Source organism: Lissotriton vulgaris, chromosome 10 (assembly GCF_964263255.1).
Source record: "Lissotriton vulgaris chromosome 10, aLisVul1.2, whole genome shotgun sequence".
Lineage (NCBI taxonomy): Eukaryota > Metazoa > Chordata > Amphibia > Caudata > Salamandridae > Lissotriton > Lissotriton vulgaris.
This window is the reverse complement of record NC_141698.1, coordinates 600991906-601004279: the sequence shown is the minus strand read 5'-3', so window position 1 is coordinate 601004279 and position 12374 is coordinate 600991906. Positions and strand designations below refer to the sequence as shown.

Sequence of the window (12374 nt, the reverse complement as noted above, 5' to 3'; positions counted from 1 at the left end):
AGGACAGTCTGATGTTTGAATAAGCACAATTTCAGCTGAAGTGCCAAGGGGGCTGCAGGTTTGCAACTCTAGCCCCCTGTCTATGGAGCTCCATCCCCCTGGAAATTAGGTCTAGCGATAACTTACTGAATTTCAGAAAGTCTCTCAAAACCTGGCTATTTATCCAAGCTTAAGAATGAACTGTTTCCGGGTCGGCAACCCCCTAGTACTCAGGGCCAAGAAATCAACCGGTGTATGCGCGCTTTACAAAACCTTGATAACATAACATGATAACATAACATGATGTTGTCATGCACACAATGGTGGTCTACATTTACCAATGATATGTAGTGTAATCATTCCTATAGTGCATCCATTGTATGAGGGGGTGAGCATTTGCACTAATCAGTTTAGTAGGAGAACTGTGTGACCAACTAATGGTGGAAAGATAGGATACAAATGATAATGTGTACAATTGACGAGTAATAAATAGGAGGGAGGTTGGCAATAAAGTACGATTTGGATGATACTACTATTCAAAATCTGACATGTAGATGCAAATATCCCAATGGTTGGGTTACTGTAAATTAATGGGAGGCACCCTCACTCACTATCATGAGGAACATCTTTAGCTGAACTAAAACTAATGAGTATTACTAAAATTGTGACATAACCTTTTTCAAATCTAAGTTAGGTTGTGCCCCAGGAATAGAGGGGATTATGAAATAAGGTTCTGTTTGCCACAGATGAAAGCATCACAAGAGTCCATGCGAGATGGGAAAAAGAGCAGTTCCCTCTTTTAACTGACAAGGACCATTTTGGACCCAATAACACTGAAATTTTGATTTATCCCAGAAGTAGATGGATTCACTTTTACTGCTTGTATTTTATCATATTTTTCCACATGAGTGTGTGACTACAAGTGTGGTTCCACTCTGGTGTTACTGCTAGGCTTGAACGCTACAGTATTAGGGTAAGTAGGTGCACTAGTAGTGCATCCTCATCATTGAGCCTTTCACATGTGTTTAGTGAGCTGTGATTAGGCCCGTGCAGAAAACTTCGCTCTGCTTGCAGAGTTTTCAGAACTTGGGCATGCTGCGTTCTGCAGCGGAGCGTACAGTTTCTGGATTCAGCCTTCCAGGCACAAGGTGGAGTTTTTGTTTCCGTCCGCGTTCTCGAGATTTGCATGCCCGTTCGCGCTACATTATTCTTGGGCCGCTAGCGAGCTCGTGTGAGACTTTGTGGCAACTTGCATGGTCTCTGGCCATCATGGAGCCAATGTAGTGCTGTTCGCAATCACAAACACACCCCTCAAGTAGCTTTTATGGTTGAGAAGCAGCGAAATCTACAAAAACAGATTTTCGAGTGGGTTTTTTTCTCCAACGGACCGTTCGAGTTGTTTTTTAGTGCGAGAAACGTTTGTCTTTTTAAAATATTTTTTTATTTCCAGCAGGAAGGAAGAGCCCCAGAGACTTCCTGTTCCTGTCCCGCATGCGCCTCCCAGTGCTTTGTCCATCTCTTGGTCACTTCATTTGGATTTGGAACTTTAAGACTCACTGTCTTTGTCTGCTGCATATATACCATTGGATTTAAGTACTTTTTGTATTTGAGATTTCACAAGTAAGCTCAAAAACTCTTGTTCAAGGGTGTTGTTTGTTTGATAGAGGGAATGCACCAGTATTTATTTGTATTCTTACTAAAATGTTCAAATGTATTGTGGTGGGTGGCCTACAGTTTTAGCAGGGGCATGTTTATATTTTTTCATTTCATTTTTCTTCTTTTGTTAAAGAACAATGTTGTACAGTTCAGTACATTTTCTCAATGTTTTTTAAATTTCCAATATTTATTTCTTTTACTATGTGGCCGAGTCTGCCAACAGGCTATCGAATCAGTAGGCCAAGGCCAGTACTAGTCATGGGTGCATGAAACAACTGTTTCTGTGGTATATGTTGTTTTAACATCATTTAGGGCTGGAATGGCATTGGATTGAATTAAAAATGTGGTATTTTCTGTATTTCAAATTTTTTTGTGTACAAAAATGTATATGTGGGGTAATATTTGATGCCTTTGGAGGATGTGTGTTGTAAAGTGTTTATAGCTCAGTTAATTTTTATTTTTGGAATTGCTGAATTAATGGTAGTGTTTTCTACAGTGTTCCCATGCCTCCTTCCTCTGGCCAGTGAGGGTGCTTGCCCATTACATGCTGCAGCGTTTGAGAAGCACAAACAGATTAATGACTGTCATTCAAGACGAGGGGATGTAATTGGTAAAGTTATGATCATGGATGCAGACAAATGGGGCCTAGTCAAATGCCTGACACATATGCTACTCCCTTTTGAGGTTTTCACACAGGAAGTTAGAAAGGAGGACAGTACGATGGGCCAAGCTATCCCGTTGTTGCATCTGCTACTGAACCAGCTAAAGTAGGTGTCTAAAAGGTTCACACTCGCTGGTGTGAGTGAAAACACAGAAGCACATGCCCTGGTTGAATGATTAATCGTTCGCTTGGCTTATGATGCAAGGATGCAAAATGACCAACACGTCCACAGACTAGATCTGTGCCACACTACCTAATCCACGCTACAAAGAAATTCTGCCCACTTTTTTTCCTTTTTCTGGAAGGGGATGTTTCAAAACACAAGAGGTGGTTTGGTGAGCAATGTGGCAACTTGGAAGAAGAACAGCTGGAATTTAGAGCCCCACTCCACAGTTCCGGGGTGCCACCTTCAACTTCCAGAGAGAGCATGCTTGTCTTACAGCGGCCAACACCATCAACCAGAATACCAACAACAACAGCAACAGAAGAATTGGACCCAACCTCTGCATTGGATTGGTTTCTAATGGCAGGGTTTAGGTCCAGGTCAGAGTCAATGGCAAAAGAGGTCAAGCAAGTAGCTACACCAATGACCATTCATTGGATGTTCCAGGAGAATATGTATTATCCAAAAGAGGTCTGTGTGGATCAAACACATTTATTTATTGATATGGGATGATCCACCAATGACCAGAGCTCAGCAGGCTGGCAATAAAGTATCTGGCTTATCCTGTAGCCAGTGTGTCTGCTGAGCGTGTGTTCAGTGCAGCTGACACAGTTGTTACCGTGAGATGGACCAGTCTCGCACCTCAAAACGTGCCGAGATTGACCATGATCAAAATGAACCAACATTTTACACCACACAATTACACCATTCCTGAGGAGGATCAACTTCTGGGGGAACCACCTGAGTTTGAGGACAAACTATACTTACCAGACTGAATATGCCTATGCCATCAGAGAACTTTTTAAATATTTCCCATTGAACTTCTTTCTTTGCAAAAAAAAGTAGCTACTGAAACATTGTTTGTGTCAGATTTAGGCTGCCCCACCAGGTTTTAGACACATATATGGCCGGATTGCAGTTGGACCAGTGTGCAGTGAGGAAGCCTCCATAATTCCTTCATGACATTGGAGACAATGCCTGCCTCCCTCGCATGCCTATCCTTTTGTCCGTCACTTAGCAGGCTGTCTGAGTAGATTGTTGATTTACAAGAGTGCCAATACCAAAATCCAGTGTGTTGCCTACGTCAAAGATATGATTGTGTACGTGCTACCTAACCTACCCGTGCTTGGATTGGATGAGGTAAGTATAACTATTGCAACAATGAGTGAGAGATTGTGAGTGATACTTGATGATTTATGTGGTTGAAGACCGGGAGGGAGGGTGTTCAATTAATAGTAAAGTTAATTTTAATGAATTGCAATGTTTGGTGCCTGATGGGAGATCATTTTTCCTGAAGGTGATTGGACTTTACAAAATTACTTAGCGAAAATGTACTTGTGCAATTAACCCCTATCGTTCTTTATTTCATCACCTGGAAGGGCTACCCCGGATGATCATGTGATTTACAAAACTGCCAAATTCCAATGTTTTACTTTCATCAGAGAGGAGATGCAATTGGGTACCTACAACCGTGCTTGGATAGGAACAGGTAACTATTGCACCAATGAGTGCTATATTAATGAGTGATTGTGAGTGATGATCGATGATTCACGTAGTGATAGACAGTGAGGGAGGGTGTCCAACTAATTTGTAAACATGATTTAGATGATTTGCAATGTTTGGAGCTTGATTGGTGATCATTTTTCCTGAAGGTGATGGGCCTTCACAATCTTACTTATCGAAAATGTACCTGTGCGGTCCACTCCTATCCTTCTTTTTTCATCACCTAGAAGGGCTGCCCCAGACGATCATTTTATTTAGAAGACAGCCAAATTCCAATGTATTGGTTGCATCAAAGAGGAGCTACAAGTGTGTACCTACCACTGTGCTTAGATTGGAACAGGTAACTATTGCACCAAGGAGTGATATACTATTGAGTGGTTGAGAGTGATGATTTATGATTCATGTGGTGGCAGTGAGGGAGGGCATTCAACTAATTTTTAAACTTGATTTTGATGATTTGCAGTGTTTGGGGTCTGATAGGTGATCATTTTTCCTGAAGGTGATTGGCCCTTTCACACTACTTAGCAAGATTTACTTGCATGATCTACTCCTTTTTCCTGTTTCTTTAGAGACCAGACCAGTCACTTTATTTAACAAGTACAAACCTATACAACTACTGCATTTCTCTTTCTTTATTCGTTCTTCAACAGCAGTGAACTTCACGGCTATCTTGGGTCGGTACTGGGACGGAGTTACTCTGAGTCAGGAGGAGGATGGAAGGACTCTGGGTGGGATTACCTCATCAACAGCTAGAAAAGGGAAGTTATCAACTTCAAAGGGAAACAACGACTCTGGGGCCTAGTAATCAGCTATGAGGAATGTAGAGGTGCGTTGATTTGGGAAATACTGCTGAATGTATGTGTGGCAAAAGTGAAACTGTGTTATCTTGTTTTCTGCTCTTCTCTGAGTCTTCTTGGTACACTCCTCATGAAGCTACCTTCCTTCTGTCCTTCTCCTCGACCTTACAATACAGTTTCTGTTTTACAATCCACAGATCTACTTGTCTCCTACATGAACAAAGGGCAAAAGCTGAGCTCAACACTCCTGCTCACCTACCAGACCGGTCGAGACAATCACCTAAGACTGATGGACATTCCAGAGGAGAATGCAGATGCATCACCCAATTTGGCAATACAGTATAATAATAATAATTTGTCTTTTAACAATCATATATTTTGAACTGGGTGGGTTCAATTCACTCCTTCATATTTCATTTTTTGAATCCTAGAAGACAGACTATCTATATATATGATAACTTGGGTCTCTGGGTCAGAAGGACTGTTTGCAAATGCATTTAACTGTACTGTGTCATAGTCATTCCTTTGTTTTCTTCCACAACATATTGATGATGATGAGATGATGATGATGATGATGTGCTCATCATCGACCTCATGAATACAGTTTGTAGGAAAGTAGAATATTTTTGGCATAGATACCCACACGTTTTGCCTGGTGTCAGTGTGTTTTGACTGTAGTTCACAGGGATCCTGCTAACCAGGACCCCAGCGACAGTACTCTCCACTCTAAATGTACTGGTAAGTACTTTGTACACCCCACTATTGGCATACTAGGGTACAATTATAAGTCCCTAGGTACCCAGGGCATTGGTACACCAGGGATCTCCTATGGGCCTTAACATGTATTATGCCACCTATAGGAGCCCATGTAAACAGAGCTACCATTGCAATCTGCGTGACAGAGTGCATGCACCCATCACTTCAGATATAAGATTTTCCTTATATCCCGGTCACTGAACTTAAAACCTACAAGTCACCCCTAAGGTAGGTCCTTCAGTCCAAGAGCAGGGTGAATGGGTCTAAGTGCGTGGGTACCCCTACAGAAGCAGAGGTGGTGCTACAAACCCCAGACTTCATTTTCTGGGCCTTGTAAGTGTGGAACAGCTTTTTAAAGGTATATAGTGAACACTGGCAGATTGAGATGTCTAACTACATAAATATTGCTTCCAACCTGCTCTTGTTTGGTATCCAAAATGTTGGAATCGTGCAACTATTCTTATTCCAGTGTTGGTTGTATGGTACCATGTACAGGGGGGCTCCTTGGAGAACCCCCCAATACCTACCTGTGTAGCCTTACAGGGTCTGATTGCCAGCCTAAGACAGTGTGCTGCCCCCTTGTTGATGAGCTTCACTTAGGCAGGGAAAGCTGAACAAAGTATTTCCAGTTAAGGAGAGATGTGACCACCTCTCCTTTAGAATTAGGTAGGGTGGGGGTACTTCTGAGCACCACCAGACTGCATTGAAGAGCACATTTGCCCTCCATGCATAAACCAGTTTTGCCCAGTTCAGGAGCCCTTGGCTCCCATTCTGGTGTCAAACTACACAAAGGACAGGGAAGTAATCACCCCCTGTCCAGCTCCTTTCTAGGGAGGTGTCCAGAGCTCCTCCAGGGTGGCCATTTGATTCTGCTGTGTTGAATCATGCCCCATGGAGCATCTGACAGGACAGCTGAGTAGCGTCCCAGACCCCCTCTGGTAGGTGGGTCACCAGGGAAGAGGTCCTTTTCCTTTTTGGAGTTACTTAAGGGCTCCCCTAAGGGTGGGTCTTTATATTCATCTCAATAACAACTTCTAGAACTGATTGCCAGTCGCTGAAGATTGTTTGAAGGCTCTTCTGCTGGTGGACACTGGAGCTTTGCTGTTCTTCAAGCCAGGACCCACGACAAGACTGCTCCCGGTGGGAAGAATCCTGCTGCAGGTTCGTCCCTATGCTTCTCCAAATATCTGCAATTCCTTGGCCGTGCATTCTATGAATCACCAAGGACTCAGCCTGCATCCAAGCCTGAAGAAATCTCCCTTGAAGTGAAGAAGCCACTTCCCTTCATCTGCAGCACCTCAAAATTGACAACAGGTTGCTGATCCTGTTGTCTCACAGACATCCTCCGGCCCTGCAACTGAGGTAGTGGTTTGGTGGTACTCTAAAGGCCTGGCCATTCTTCCCTGCAAGTTTGGAGGATGTAATCAATCTCCAGCCAACATAGACTGCCTCCCTGTGCACTTTGTTTGTTTGACATTACCAAGGCTTGTTGGCTTCTTACACCAAATACCTTCAAGCTCCAAGCAGCCCCTGCCTCTAGCACTGCACAACTCCGAGCACGTTGTCCTGCCTGCATTCTCTGCCTTGTGGGCCTTCGTCTCCTGTATGCTGCTGGGGCTTCCTTACAACCTCCTGTGCCAGATGCCGGAGGGTTATTGAGGGAGCTCCATTGATTCCTGCTGGCACTCCTGCATGCTGAGGGCTGGTCCTAAGTTCCCTCTGCTGGGTTAATCCCACAGACCTTGCTGGTCTGCAACAAAGCATCTTCTACTGCAAAAAATTGTTTGCCAAGGCTTGTTGGTGTTCCTGCCGGCCACTGACCTTCCTGCACTCGTCGACCGGCATGGGGCAGCTTGTGAAAGTCTCTTAGGCTCCTAGAATGTCATCTGGTCTTCACAACTGCTGTTTTTTCTTCCATGCTATACCAAGAACCTTCAACCAGGCCTGGTATTGTGCTCCTGGCCACCTCCGGGTGGTTTGGACACTATCCCCTCTGCTTTCCTGTTCATCTCATCTGGATATTCTTTGTCCTGGTTCCACTGGCCTGGTCCATGACACGGTGTAGCTGCTGAACTTCCATGAACCTCCATTGGCTTCTACAGAGCTTTCCAACAATACTTTACCCCTATACACCAAGGCTCCCTGGTGCTGGTACCCATATCATCTGTGTATTCATGGGTGGGTTACTCTCCAACCTTCCTTGATCCAAGTGGTACCTTCGGGGTCCTTTAGGAAGGGTCCTAGAACTCTGCAATGGGGCCCCTTGCGCTCCCTGGCTACTTACCTTGAGTGGTTCCTTGCTTCCCCTATGGTCCTACAACCTTGGGAACTAGTCCTGTTTATTTATTTATTTTTATTTATTTATTTGAGGAGTTTTATATAGCGCTAGCCAGACCCGAGGGTATCAGAGCGCTTCACAACAGTTTTTTAGCAAGATTCATACAATAAAGCAGTATTCAATATATAGGTTCGGGAGTCCGAGTGTGCTGAGCAGTGTTGAGGTAGTACATGAGTGCTGAGATAACCTCATAGAGTGCACTTTGTTTTATGCTTGAGCCATTTTAGTAAGTTCGGAAGTCCAGGTGTGCTGAGCAGCGTTGAAGTAGTACGTGAGTCCTGAGATAACCTCATAGAGTGCACGTTGTCTTGGGGTTGAACCCCTTAGGTAGGTTCGGAAGTCCAAGTGTGCTGAGCAGCATTGAGGTAGTACGTGAGTCCAGGGATAACCTCCTAGAGTGCACGATGTCTTGGGGTTGATACAAAAAAAGCAGTGTTCTATATATAGGTTTGGAAGGCTAAGTGTGCTGAGCAGCATTGAGGTAGTCCGTGAGTCTGAGATAACCTCATAGAGTGCACCTTTCTTGGGTTTGAACCACTTAGGGGGGGGAGGAGCAGTTGGGGGTCAAATAGCAAGGAGGAGGTAAGTCTTAGAGATACAATGTCTGGGAGAGACGAGTGACTAGTAATTTGCGTTTGGATTTTGGCTATCCATTTGGGAGGGAGTGGTTGAGGAAAAGGACTTTTAGGTGTTTTTAAAATTTTGTGAAGGACAAGATAGTCCTGATACTGACTGGGATGGCGTTCCAGATTTTGGGCGCGTTTCCGGCGAAGGACCGTGCTGCAGTTTTTTGTTTGTGTGTTTTCATAGGGATGAGCAGTAGGGTGCTGGAGCTCCTGAGGCTCCTTGTCTGACCAGCCTTCTTGAGTTTAGCGGCCAAATACTCAGGTTTTCCTGTGTGCAGGGCCTTGTGTGTGAGGCAGGCAGTTCTGAAACTGGCATGCAATTCGACTGGGAGCCTTTTTAATTCTCTGAGTGCTGGTGAAATGTGGTCGTATTTCCTGATTCCAGTGGTCATTGTAGCTGCTGTATTGAGAGTAGTTTTGAGGGGAACTAAGTGAGATTTTGTTGTACCAGAGAGGGTGGCATTCCCATAGTCAAGTCTGGATAGCACCAGTGATTGGGGGGCTTTTTTGAGGTCGTTGGTTGGGGTGAAGGTTTTTTTTTTGTTTAGTAGCTTCAGGTTGACAAAGGCACTCTCTGCAGAGTTCTTGATGTGTTTGGCCATGTCGAGTTTTGAGTCTATGGTGATTCCTAATGATTTTGCGGAGTGGGTTAGAGTGTTATTGCTGTTAAGAGCATCCAGAGCTTTTAGCCATTTGAAATGTGGGGGTTCTCTTCTTTGTATGAGATAATGAGGATTTCAGTTTTATCTTGGTTACGTTTTAGGTGGTTACGCAACAGTCAGTGTTGGATTTCCTTTAGAGTGACATTTAGTCTGTGAATGCTATCTATGGAGGAGGTTTCTAGATAGATCTGGGTGTCATCTGCGTAGAGGTGGAAAGGGATGTTAGCATTTTTTAGTAGGGTGGTGAGGGGTTCCATGTATATGTTAACAGTTGAGGTGAGAGCACTGAACCCTGGGGGACGCCCCTGTTGACAGGGTGTAGGTTGGAGGTAAAGTTTTTTTTTTATCCTTTGTGAGCGGCAGTGTAAGAAGGAGGTGAACCAGCGTAGGACCACCTCATCAGCACCTACCCTTTTTTGCAAAGCCTTGATGAGAAGTTGGTGATCAACCGTGTCAAAAGCTGCCGACAGGTCTAGGAGAATGAGGAGGCAACATTGATTGGTATTGAGGGATTTGTGGATGTCATCTGTGATGTTCAGGATCGCGGTCTCTGTGCTATAGCCTTTTCTGAAACCCGATTGGTGGGGGTCAAGAAAGTTGATGCTATCCATGTTCTGAGTAAGTTGTTGGAGGACACATTTTTCCAGGATTTTGGATAGGAGGGGGAGATTGGAGACGGGTCTCAAGTTATTCAGTTCCTTGGAGTCCAGGCCTGTTTTTTTTAGTAGTGGCGTGACTTGGCCAACTTTGAGGCATTCCAGTATGATGTCGGTTCTCAGGGAGCTGTTTATGATCTTGCAGCAGAAAGGGGCTATCGAGAGTTTCAATTTTTTGGTCAGTTGGGTGGCTATCGGATCGAGGACGTGAGAGGCTGGTATGACGGTGGGGATCAGTTTGAGGATCTCGGTTTCCGGGATGGGGTTGAAAGACTTCCAGGTTTTTGTGGGGTCTTTGAGTGTGCGATCTACTGTCATTGGTGGCAGGCTTTTGCAGACTGGGTTTATGTTGATGTCCAGTGAAAGCTCGATCTTTGTGTTTTTTTCTTTCGAAGAAGATGGTGAAGTTTTCACACAGGTCCTTGGAGACTTGTAGGGGGGATTCCGGGGGCTTGGAGGTTTGTTGCCTAATGATTATGAACAGTTCTTTGGGCCTGTTTTTTGCGTTGTCAAGGGCGACGCAGAAGAAGGTGGATTTTTCAATGCTGAAGTGTTTTTTGTATTTCCTTCGAGCTGCTTTGAGTTGTTAGAGTAGGCTTGTGGAGGGGTTGTTCTTCCATAGTCTTTCTGTATCTCTTAGTTGTCTTCTTTCGTTGTTAATGTCCATAATGAACCAAGATCTGGATGGGATGTTTCTGTTTTTTTTAGTTTCAAGGGGGCTACTTGACCTATAATGGATGACATGCTTGTGTTGTAATGGGAGGTGAGTTCTGTTGTGGATAGATCATCCACAGTGGCAGTCAGGAGAGAGTTAACCCTTTCCTCTAAGTCAGTCATGTTAATCTAAGTGAAGTTTCTAGTCCATTTCGGAGGATCTGGGGTGGGGGGCACAAGTGTGATTGGCTGAGTAAGGGGGAAAAGAATTAAGTGATGATCGGACCAGTTCGCAGGCAGGACACGGTCTATCATGATAGTATTGTGCTAGGTGATAATGGCGTCTAGAATTGCTCCTTTGTTGTGGGTTTCCTCTGAGCAGTGTTTGGTAAGGTTGTTGCTGTTAAGCAGCTCCTTCAGGTTCTGGATTAGTAGGTTGTTTTTTAATTCCAGCGTATATTGAGGTCTCCCAGAATAAGGTTGTTTGTGTCTCCGATTTTGGCTATCCATTTGGGAGGGAGCGGTTGAGGGAAAGGACTTTTAGGTGTTTTTAAAATTTTGTGAAGGACAAGATAGTCCTGATACTGACTGGGATGGCGTTCCAGATTTTGGGCGCGTTTCCGGCGAAGGACCGTGCTGCAGTTTTTTGTTTGTGTGTTTTCATAGGGATGAAAAAAAGGAAGGGAGGCCTCCTCTATAATTAAATAGGGAACAAGGAGTCTAATTAGGAGGAACAAAAGAAGGTCCCACAACAAATCAACTCAAAAAGAACCCAAGTGTAGTTCACATATTCCTCTAAATACCAGGTCTAGCTTGAAGTTTGTACCATGTAAACATAAACAAATGTTAAGAAAAATATAAACCATAGAAAATGTGTGTCTTATAAAAATATACAGTTTATTACAATTCAAAGATAAAAACAAATAGTTTGTACAATAAATGTGCCCAAATACACAATAGCTTATTTATAAAAAACAGTTAAAAATCACAATTTTTAAAAAAAACATTTCATCATGAATGTCACAGTTGTTCTTGTAGTCGACGCAGCGTTTCGGTGAATCGGTGATAACACCTTCTTCAGGACAAACAATTCTATAAAAGAACATTGCAATTAGAGACATGCCATGATATGAAAAACCGGCATATTCTACCTTTTTATTTTTAACATTCTCCTTGATATTTGGGCGCACATTGAGACACACAATGAGGGGGGTTTATATTATGTTAAAAAACTATCACAGATACATTCTATTTGGTACATTACTAAAGGCATTCGGTCTATATGACTCTACACTTGGGTCTTGTGGAATGAGAACATATAGTCCTCATGAGGGTAGCTATGAGGGTTCAAGAAACCTGTAGCATACCTGTGTGTTCTTTTGACACTATCCTCACTCTTGCAATTTGGAGGAATTTTTCTGGTCAGCTTCAGTAAGACATCTGGAATATTTAATTTCCAGTTTGCAGTCCCTTAGTAAAAAGATGATTATAATTACTTTTCATATAATCTTAAGTCCTAAATTGTAGACATATTCTTCTTTTGTCGACTTCCCTGAAAGTGCATGTTGATTTTACCTTCCTATATCAGGAGCTCTGCATTGGTGAGGGTACCGGAAGGGGGCCACCGAGTTGTAAATAAGAGCACTGTTGGAATAAGGAAGTAATCTTATATTTCCGGAGTCTGCTCAAACATAGTTTCCTTCATTTAGCTGATTAGCTAGAGTGATCTTAGCATATTTTCTTAAGGAAAAAACTCACATTTATGTACTAAAGTTTATAGAAGTGGAGTACACATGTAGATACATGAGGCATTCTGCTGCTAGATTCTAGGACTAAGCCTGGTGTATCGAAATAAACTGTACATGGTAGAGTACATCTGGTATTTCTTATCTCCCAAGTTCCACTCACCTAAGAATAAGCAAG

At 43.4% G+C, this 12374-nt stretch overlaps 1 long non-coding RNA gene across 1 annotated transcript; it reads left to right on the top strand.

The window, feature by feature from the left end:
• Window positions 1-4199: 4199 nt before the first annotated feature.
• LOC147688568 (uncharacterized) lies at window positions 4200-5184 on the top strand. Its single transcript, XR_015300523.1, has 3 exons — window positions 4200-4302; window positions 4613-4788; window positions 4957-5184. It is a non-coding gene; the product is annotated as an uncharacterized LOC147688568 (long non-coding RNA).
• Window positions 5185-12374: the final 7190 nt, after the last annotated feature.